The following is a 10,474-nucleotide window of genomic DNA, read 5'->3' on the forward strand; positions in this document are numbered from 1 at the left end:
GGAGATTACCTTGACATCGGAAGACCTAGATACTGTGTTGCCATCTAGCGAGTCATTCTGACAGTTGAAAAATCTGAAATTAAGTATTTTCTTTAAGTTGCTTTGATGTTTAAATTTTTTTTTTTACCAAAAGCACTGAGACTGTCATAACATCGTAACTACCAAGAAACTGTGGCGCCATCTACCAGGTCATTCTGAAAGTTGAAAATCTGAAATTAAAGATTTTATTTAAGATGTTTAAATATATATTTTTTCCAATAGCTATGAGTTCGACGTTTAAATATATTTCCGTGGCTTTGCAAGATGTAGCTCCATCTACCAGGTCATTCTGTAAGTTGAAAATCTGAAATTAAGTATTTCATTTTATGTGGTTTTGTTTAATGTTATGTGTGTGTGTTTTTTTTTTTTTTTTTTTTGATGGTTAAATTTATATGTATATATTTTTACCTATAACTATTTGTGATAGTTCCTCTGCGAGTTGAATTTGTATCCCTATGTTTAGAGTCTATCTTGGAAAAAAAAAACTGAAAAGTAAAATGTATTGATGTGTATATTTATTTATTTACCGTCTTCGTGATATGGTATCTCCATCTTCAGATTCTATCCGTAACTTTGAATTTTTTTTTTTGTTTAATCTATATTTGAAATCATTTTATGTCTTTTTTCTTTCCTAAAAGTAACTTCTGAATTTTTAAAAAAGGTTATTTATTAATGGAAAATTAAAACCTATTTTCAACTTTCTAAGAAAAAAGACAGACAATATGTTTTCAAATAGATATGTTTTTATTGATAAATAAAAAAAAAAAAAAAAAATAAATAAATAAAAATTACAGCTTAGTGGGGATTATCACCAGTTTACCCCATTCTTTGAATAGTAACAGTCAAATGCGCCACGAGTAATCTTGTGCATCTTGAAAGAAGTGCATCTCCGTCTGGAAAAGAAAAAAAATGTTAGAAGATTACAATGATCCACGTGTCGTGGGTAGTTTTAGTGGTCTTAATGCATTACAAAAACATACAAAATTACCCAGACGTATCGGGAAAGAGTACTTGTCATCTCAACCTGCTTATGTCAGACACAAACCTCAAAGAGTTAATTTTCCTAGAAACCAAATAATAGTTCCTGGACTACACCATACGTTTCAGTGCGACTTAGCAGAAGTTTCCAATCTGTCTGATGCTAATGGTGGAGTGTGCTATTTACTCGTCTGTATAGATGCTTTTTCTAGATACGCCTGGGTGAGAACACTTAAAAATAAAACATCAAAGCAGATGGTAAAAGCATTCAAATCAATTTTCAAGGAAGAAACACCATTCAGTCTTAACAGCGACCAGGGCAAAAGAATTTACAAGTAAAGATGTTAGGGCCTTATTTAAATCTCTCAACATTAATTTCTACACAACTAGATCTGAAAAAAAGCAGCAATAGCTGAACGTTTCATTCGAACTCTGAAAGAAAAAATATTTAAATGGGTAACTTATTCTGAAAGTAAGAAATATGTGCATGTTCTTCCCGACATTGTGTCTACTTATAATCGAACGCCACATCGAGAGATAGGAATGCCACCAGCCGATGTCAACTTGCATAATGAAGAAGATGTCTACAGGAAATTGTACTTGAAAAAAACCAAAGAACAGATTCCTAAATTTAAATTGGGGGATCGTGTCGTTCTAAGTACAGGTTCACATATTTCCGCAAAGGATTCTGGGGTTGCTGGACTCGTGAGGTTTTTACTATATCTCAAATATTGAAACGAAGAAAGCCAGTTGTGTACAGAGTACAAGAGAAAACAGGCGACACGATAGAAGGTAGCTTTTATGAGCAACAGCTACAACTTGTTAATATTAGTATTAGTATTAGTATTAGTAACGGCCGCATGGTGCAAGAAAGCCTATGGCTTATGCTGCACCAGCCAAAAAAAAAAAAAAATCCGAACAAAACAATGATAAAAACAAAAAACAAATATAAATAAATAACTAAATAATAATAATTAATAAATAAAAAAATAATAATAAAGTAAAAAATAAATAAAAAGGAAATTAAACCTATCATCCTATGCGCTTCCCTTACCCGAAAGTACTATCCAGATGACCTTTGAATTTCCCCAAACTGTCGGCCTCTACCACCCATGAAGGCAACTTATTCCAGTAATTTATAACTCGCTGGCTAAAATAGAACTTCCTGCAGTCCAATCTAAATATTTCCCCCCGTAACTTGAATTTATGTCCCCTAGTTCTAGCATCATTTATAATCTTGAAAATTTTGTCCTCATTCATTTTACTGATGCCTTTCAGAGCCTTAAATACCTCAATCAAATCTCCTCTAAGGTGTCTAGTTTCCAAACTCTGCAACCCACATATTCGAAGTCTTTCTTCATAAGGACGCCCTTTTGCCGATCTCACCAGGCGAGTTACCCTTCTTTGCACCCTTTCAAGAAGCTCGATGTCTTTCTTCAGGTGCGGTCTCCATACTTGAACACAGTATTCCAAGTGTGGTCTAACATAAGCCTTATATAATGGGATTATCACGTCCCTATCTCTACTTGCAAAAGTTCGATAGATCATCGATAGGACACCATGGGCCTCCCTTGCAACCTGTTTACAATGCTCAGAGAATTTCATGTCTGACCGTATCGTAACACCCAAGTCCCTTTCCTCCAGTACTGGGTTTAGTTGAACCCCACCAAGTGAATAAGTTTTTTTGGGATTACTGTTTCCCAGGTGTAATACCTTACACTTTGTTGGATTAAAGCACAGCTGCCATTTTTCTGACCATTCCTGAAGTCTATCTAGGTCTCTCTGAAGAAGCTCAGCTTGACAGTGATCATTAACTACTCTTCCAATTTTAACATCATCTGCAAATTTAGACATCACGCCCTCTATCCCTTCATCAATGTCGTTTATGAAAATTAAAAACAACAGTGGTCCTAATACTGATCCTTGGGGAACCCCACTTCTTACATCAACCCAATCTGAGGAATAGCCATTTATCACAACCCTCTGCCTCCTGCCCTGAAGCCATCCTTCTATCCATCTAAGGATTTTCCCAGTGATTCCAACCTGTTCCAGCTTATAAAGCAACCACTCATGTGGGACTGAGTCAAAAGCTTTGCTGAAATCTAAATAAACAATGTCGAAATTATTCCCTAAATCCAGCTCGTGAATGACCCTTTCGAAATAGCGAACCAGATTTGTTAAACATGATTTTCCCTTTACGAAACCGTGCTGAGTATCCTTGAGAATTTCAATTCGATCCAAATGATCCTGAATTCCAACCTTGATCATTGCCTCCATGATTTTCCCTACTACTGAAGTCAGACTGACAGGTCGATAATTTCCAACTTCACTTTTAGAGCCACCCTTATGTATGGGAGATACATTTGCACTTTTCCAATCCAAGGGAATCTCCCCAGAGTCTAATGATGCTCGCATAATTAGCCTCAATGGTTCAATGCACTCGCTTGCCGCCTCTCTTAAGATTATAGGGTATATTCCATCAACTCCAGGAACTTTACTGGTCTGTAGGCTCGAAAGTTTTTTCATTAAATAATCTTGCAAAAATTCAATATCATTAATTACATATTTTTTAACTTCGCTCCCACAATTTCCCTTTGCCACAAAAGGCTTTTCATTTGTAAATATCGATGCAAAATAACTGTTGAGTTCATCTGCAACGGCAGCTGGTGTATTTATTACTATCCCTTTTCCCTTACGTAAAGGTCCGATCTGGTTTGTCCTGCTCTTCTTGACATTTATATATGTGAAGAATTCTTTATCCCCCCCTCTTTGCTCTGTTTGCTAGTGATTTCTCATAAACTGCCTTTGCCTGTCGAACCTTTTCTGTGGCTCTATTACACATCACCTTGTAGCTGTTATAGGCTTCAGTACTTTTTATTGTTCTGTAACTTTTCCATGCCACCTTTTTCTGCTCAAGTAATGCGGCAACTTCACTAGTCATCCAACTTGGAACCCTCCTCGTGGAGTATTTTTTTAATGGTATATACGCATTCAAGGCATTTGTGATTAATGTTTTATATCCACGACAAGTTGCCACTCGACACATATCTTATTGAAAAAGTACTTAAGGAGCGACGTGTGAAAGGAGAGCGTCAATTGCGTGTTAAGTGGTTAGGATATCCGGCTTCCTACAACAGTTGGGTTTCGGCTAAGGATGTTCTTCTTAATCCTACCAAGTAATGCGTGTATGGATTTCCATCCCCAGAATACCCAATCTAATTTTACTATTATATTACCCGACACTATACCTCTCAAGAGCAAGTGGGAAGTCGCACTGGCTGAAATACACGTACCTAAGTCATGGGACAATATTTCCGAAGGTTGGGCTGAGTTTGCAACTCTGCAGAAAGAACCGACAGTTAGGAACCCTGAGGTTTACAGGCTGAACGATGAGTACGAAAATTCGTCTAAATTGATTGAACATATGTGTGGTCTTAATACGAATTTAGAGCTTAAAGTAGAAGAGACAGAATTCAAAGTGAGATTTACAATTCGTGTTAAAAATGGCTGTGAGTTGCGTATGACTTTACGAACTGCCAGAATTCTAGGACTAGTACACAAAGCAGTAGTGAGTGAAGTTGTTGACAAATCTAGAACTTTCAAAGGGGAGTACATCGGAAAGTGGATAAGTAAAGGTAAAATAGTGATACCACCAATAAAGTCTAACAGTGAGTGTGTTGATAGGAGGCTTGTGTTCGTACAACCACCGACTTGTGATGTTCGCGAATATAAAATTCCTTATGGTAATTACGATAGCATCTCCGAAATTCTAAAGGTTATGACTTTTATAGCCCCCGAAATTAAAGGTTATGTTAATGCCCATGGCTTTCTTTCTTTCGAAATAGAAAGCGGTGTGCATCTTCGCTTCCCTGAGACAGGACTCGGTGAGTTACTCGGTTTTGAGCGTATGCCCGATGGTTTCGAAGGAACAGAGAGATCGAAATTTCCCAGAGATATAAATAGAGGTGTAGGCTCTTATTTTGTTTATAGTAGTGTGATAGAAGACCAGATTGTGGGTGATATCAGAGCGCCTCTTTTGCGAGTAGTACCGTTCGGAAGCAGTGGTGAATTCTTACATTTGGATTATTACCCTGTACTTCTCTCAAACATTCAATCCATTTCTATTCAAATTCGCACAGACAGCGGTCAGTTATTTCCATTCAGAGGTGGTAAAACTCTAATTAAGTTACATTTTCGACCCCAATGAACGCGTACGTTGATAACTACTCAGTGCAAGCGGGGGGAAATCCCTACTTTGCAGGAGCAGCGATCCAGAGAGGTCAAGGCTTAGGTAGTATATTCAGATCTGCATTTACATTTCTCTCTCCTCTTCTGAAGCCCGCAGCCAAGTTCATCAGTCGCCAAGTACTGTCAGCAGGTCGTAATATGATCGATGATGTCATTTCGGGAGCACCCGTGAAACGATCATTTATAAATCGAGCTTCTGAAGTTGGACAGGCCATTAGGCAAAACGTCCGTAGTCAGAGTGGCGGCAAGCATCGAAAGAAAAAATATCAGGACATCTTTCCATGATGGCCGAAGTTATGATGTCCGAACTAGACCTGTTTGCCCAGCCGGCTACTAATCTGTGCATCGAGCGATCTTCATACATTACTTTCTTGCCTTTAGCTTCTGTGGACACGCCGGGGCCAATAGAATTTTCCATACCGGGAACATCGGAAGAATATCTGGACCTGGGAAAAACTTATTTGCGACTCAAAGTACAGTTAACTCAAAGCGACGGAAAAGAATTACAGTCGAGTGTAGGCGTTGTCAACAACTTTTTTCACTCCATGTTTAAACATGTAGATCTTTTCGTTCAAGGCAAATTAATAAATCCTAGCAGTGACACATACGCCTATAGAGCTTATTTAGAAACGCTTTTGAATTTTGACAGAGGAGCAAAAAAATCCCAACTCACTACAGAACTGTTCGTAAAAGACAATGTTTCCGATGTTTCGCAAATGTTTTCTCAGCCTGACAGTGGTATGAATCAACGTATGATTTTTTTTTCGAAAACCAAAACTGTGGAACTTCTGGTTCGTCTCAGACTAGATTTGTGCCATCAGGCCAAATATATTGTTAACAACGTATCACTCCACCTGAGAATGGTTCGCAGTTCGCCCGAGTTCTGTGTGTTGTCTCTCGACAATACTGCGAAGATTCAAATACGTGAAGCATGTCTTTTTGTGCGTAAAGTTAAACTTAACCCCAGCATACAGTTAGCCCACATGAACGTTCTTGAAAAACACCCTCTTGTATACCCCATTAACAGAGTTAATGTTACTTACTTCTCAATACCAAAAGGTATGGTAGACTCTACCAGAGACAATATATATCTAGGCCAGATCCCCGCTCGTTTAATAGCCGGTATTGTGTCCAGTGATAGTTTCAATGGCTCCCTCAAAACCAACCCATTCAATTTTGGTCACTACAACCTGTGTTATTTACTTCTGACGGCTGATGGTGTGCAGCACCCTTCCATACCGCTAACACCCGATTATAAGAACGGACATTATACCAGATCCTACTTATCTCTTTTTACATCACTAAACAAGTGGAATTCAGACTGTGGAAACGACATATCACTCTTGGATTATACTGAAGGGAATGTGCTTTATGCTTTCGACTGACTCCAGACAACAACGCGGTCGGCGAACACATCAGCTCATTACGACGAGGTGGAGTTCGATTCGAACTGAAATTCGCAGAACCTCTTCCCGAAAACATAACAGTGATCTTGTATGCCGAATTCGAAAACATTCTTTCTGTGACTAAAGACCGATCAATACTCATTAGTTATGAACACTAGAGAAATATTGAAGGTTTTAGAAGCAGACAGTGAATCGAGAAAACATCTGATAGGTGTCTGTGCCAGGGACGAATTCGTCAAGAATACCGAGAAAACCAGCATTGTTAGTCATCAATACTGACTTGGCAAATATGCCAGGTACTCATTGGATGTGCATTTTCCTAGGAAAAAGAGAAAGTCAATATTTCGACAGTTTTGCAAGACCGCCGACACAGGACATTGCAGTGTTCCTTAACCAAAACAGTAAGAAATGGACATATAACAGAGTGGTGATTCAACATCCAGAATCTATAGCGTGTGGACTACATTGTATTTTTTTCCTAACTCATAGATGTAGAAACATTTCTATGCCAAAGATTGTAAACAAATATTATTGTAAAGATTTGTGGGCAAATGATCTATTTGCCATATTACATGTAATTCAGCATTTACTTACAAAATAAAATTTTTATTTATTTTTTAAAAAAGTGTCTGTTTTATTGAAAAAAAAACTTACCACAACGATATCCACGCATGCTTACGTCTCAAACGACGAGGCGATATCAAAGCTGTATATCTGCGCTTGACCTGCTTACGAGTTTTTATAACTCGGCTCTCGGAGTGCTGTTGCTCCTGCGCTTCAGAGGAGGGAATTGTGGGTAGCGAGACGGCGGCGGCGGTTGATATGACACCCTCGATATCGCTTGATGACGGTGATGCTTGTTTTGCGGCATTAGTTTTCAGGCCTAAATATGACTGTAGTATCTGAAGATACATTTTAACTTTAGACTCGGGCTGCAAATCCTGTCTTGTTAAGATTGCAGACATTTGCTCGTCTAAAGAGAGCATCTGTTTTTGTTCTGGCGGTGCAGCTACAAGCAAGAATTTACGGAAAGATTCACTCATCTTCTGATCAAACTTGTAATGAGTGGAGGCACTATACTTGCTATCAGGGGGAACAGTGAACTTCCTTCTTGAAGTATTAATTTCCACCTAGTTTTAAATGCTACTTTTTTATCTGCTAGTGTTCTGAGCAGACGTTTTTTGCGTTGTAACTTGCTTTTCACTCTGTCTGTCAAAGGAATACTACCTTTGATTATGTTTTTACATATTTCACAGAGTGAATTTATTTGTGTTTGATCTGAACTCCTTAATAGAGCGGTTGCCTGTTTCGGTCGAACTTCCGACAGATACCTTATAAAGTTAGCATTGTTTTTTAGATGCAGAGCCATATGGGTATGTAAACGATCGTAGATCCTTCGTTTGGTAACACGTGTGAGCGCAGTCTCAATCTATCATCAGTGTTCTGACAAAAATCAAGCAGTAAATATGAATGTGGATCGCGTGTTGCATGTTTATATATGTCAACTAAAACACGTGACCTTCCGGGGAACACCTGACTTGCTAGGTGTGAGATTTGTCTCGAGTCGCGAGGGTTTTTAAAAACAATCAGATAGTGCGAATTCAAACTAATAGTACGGAACTGGGTGCCTTGCGAAAACAGGTTTTGTGTTAACAAAATAACACTCAGATTTCTATGATGTGACCCCTTTATAAATATCTCAGACACAACAATACTATCTTTTGCTTGGTTAATGAGATCGTCTAAAACGAGTAAATTGTTTACTGCTGGATCAAATTCGGGGATGTTTAAACCCTCCACGAACTCGATTTGCGAGTAACACCGAAACTTATCTTGAAGCTCTGAATAGCAATAGACGATTCTTTGAGGTGTTGGCGAAATTAAACTTTCACTATTTTCTAATAGCGACAACACAAACGTTGTCTTTCCACTCTGTGTTGCTCCCGAGACTATCGCTGTGAAGGGGTGATGAAACATTATGTAAATGATCGCGCGCGAGTCTGGACCAAGTATTTATGTGTGTGTGTGTGTGTTCGCACGTCAATGCGAGAGGTAGGACTAGCAACGGTAAAGACAGAAGGTGACGTCTCCAGAAAAACGAAACATTGTCCCCTTTTTTTAAAAAAAAAAACTGTGAGTTATGAAAAAGGTGTTTTTTTGGAAGTTGTCTTTTCCATGAAACCATTCTTGACACGGAAAAAAGGGTTGTGTGCATTGCTCCGTCTAAGTGCACCCAGCACTTCGTGATGGGTGGGAGGGGTGCCGCGATCCTCCCGTGCATGCGCCCATGACAACGTGATGGGTGGGAGGGGTGCCGCGATCCCCCCACGCCCCGGCGCCCCGCGATTCCCAACCGAGTGCCGTCACGAATGTGACTGGGAATAGGATGGGAAGTCCATGCCCAATCGAACTCTCCAACATCCTGAAAAAAAAAGGAGAGTCACCAGAGGTAGCCACTGAAAAACTGCTTAGTGTCAAAAACATTGGGGATTTCACTGGGGTTTTTTCTAATGTTGATAGTATGATGAGTAGTTGGTTAGCTTTCACTATGTGTCTTGGAAATATCCATAAGGGTAAGTGCGTGTGTCGTCTCCTACCACACGTTTAGTGAAAGTAAATCCAAACCTTTTTGTTACTGAGGACTCAAGGAGACGAGAAGTACGTTTGTCTCTCTGGACAGAAAACGGTACTTCGACAGAAAAAAAAAAGAGACACAGATAAAAGTTACAAAAGAATATTCTATTTTATTCTTAAAAACTAAAGAAAGATACAAAATACTTACAACTAAAGATTCCCATAATCTAAATAAATCAAGCTACTGTAACCATCATCTGTTGTTAAAGTATCGTTACTTTGATCGTGCCAAATGATGGGCACGGTGGAAGCACCGGACGTTGAAAAACCGCTCTCGTCAGCGGCATAGGGATTCCGAGGACCACCATCATTTACATTGTCTTCTTCTTCTTCATACTCCCTGACATAATTATATCCGGTGACTGAACCTCACGATCCACGATCGCCGATCCTATTGACACTTCCGATGTCAACCGTGAGGAGTTGGATGAGGATATATCACCGTCGTATGAAAGATGCCAACTTGCAGAGGTTGAAAGTTTCATAGGCGCTTCCCACGAACAAAGGCTATCATCCAGCGATAGATATGACTTGGTGTAATTGCAAAAGGACTGCCCCGTACTAATGGGAGTTGAACTCCGTATTTTCGGAAAATATGTGGGGACGTTCCAGTCAAAGGTCTCACAACCGTCAGCAACTTCCAAAAGGTCTATGTTGTTGCCGGAAACCCACGGGTCACAGCACTCTGAACTTTTATCAGAACTGACACCTGACCCTGAACACATGCACAAACTGTACGTACACAACATTGCAAGGATGGAAAAAAAAACGCGAGAGTAGCATGAAGAAATAAACACAAAACTAGCCCTTTTAAACTCAAACAGGTTCAAATGTTAACCTAATGCAACCAATCAGATTGGTATGGAAAGGTGAAAATTTAACCAATGAGATGCGTTCATGAAGGTGAGTACGTGCCCAGCTTGTACGTACGTATCAGAATTATCGTATATAATACTGTTGCTAAAAACAACTTATTAGTTAACATGCTAATTTTTACTTGACGACAACCAACCTGTGCTTAGATTCAAGAGTATGTGAACGTCACAACCAATAGGAAATTACTACGGTATGAGAGTGAAAGTCACAGCCTATAGGAAATCACTATGGTATGAGAGTGAAATCCTTAATCATCAGTAAGGGTGTGACATCTTTGAAGGTAATCTTTGAAG

The sequence above is a fragment of the Mastigoproctus giganteus genome, chromosome 13 (assembly GCF_048544385.1).
Source record: "Mastigoproctus giganteus isolate SK-2022 chromosome 13, ASM4854438v1, whole genome shotgun sequence".
NCBI lineage: Eukaryota > Metazoa > Arthropoda > Arachnida > Uropygi > Thelyphonidae > Mastigoproctus > Mastigoproctus giganteus.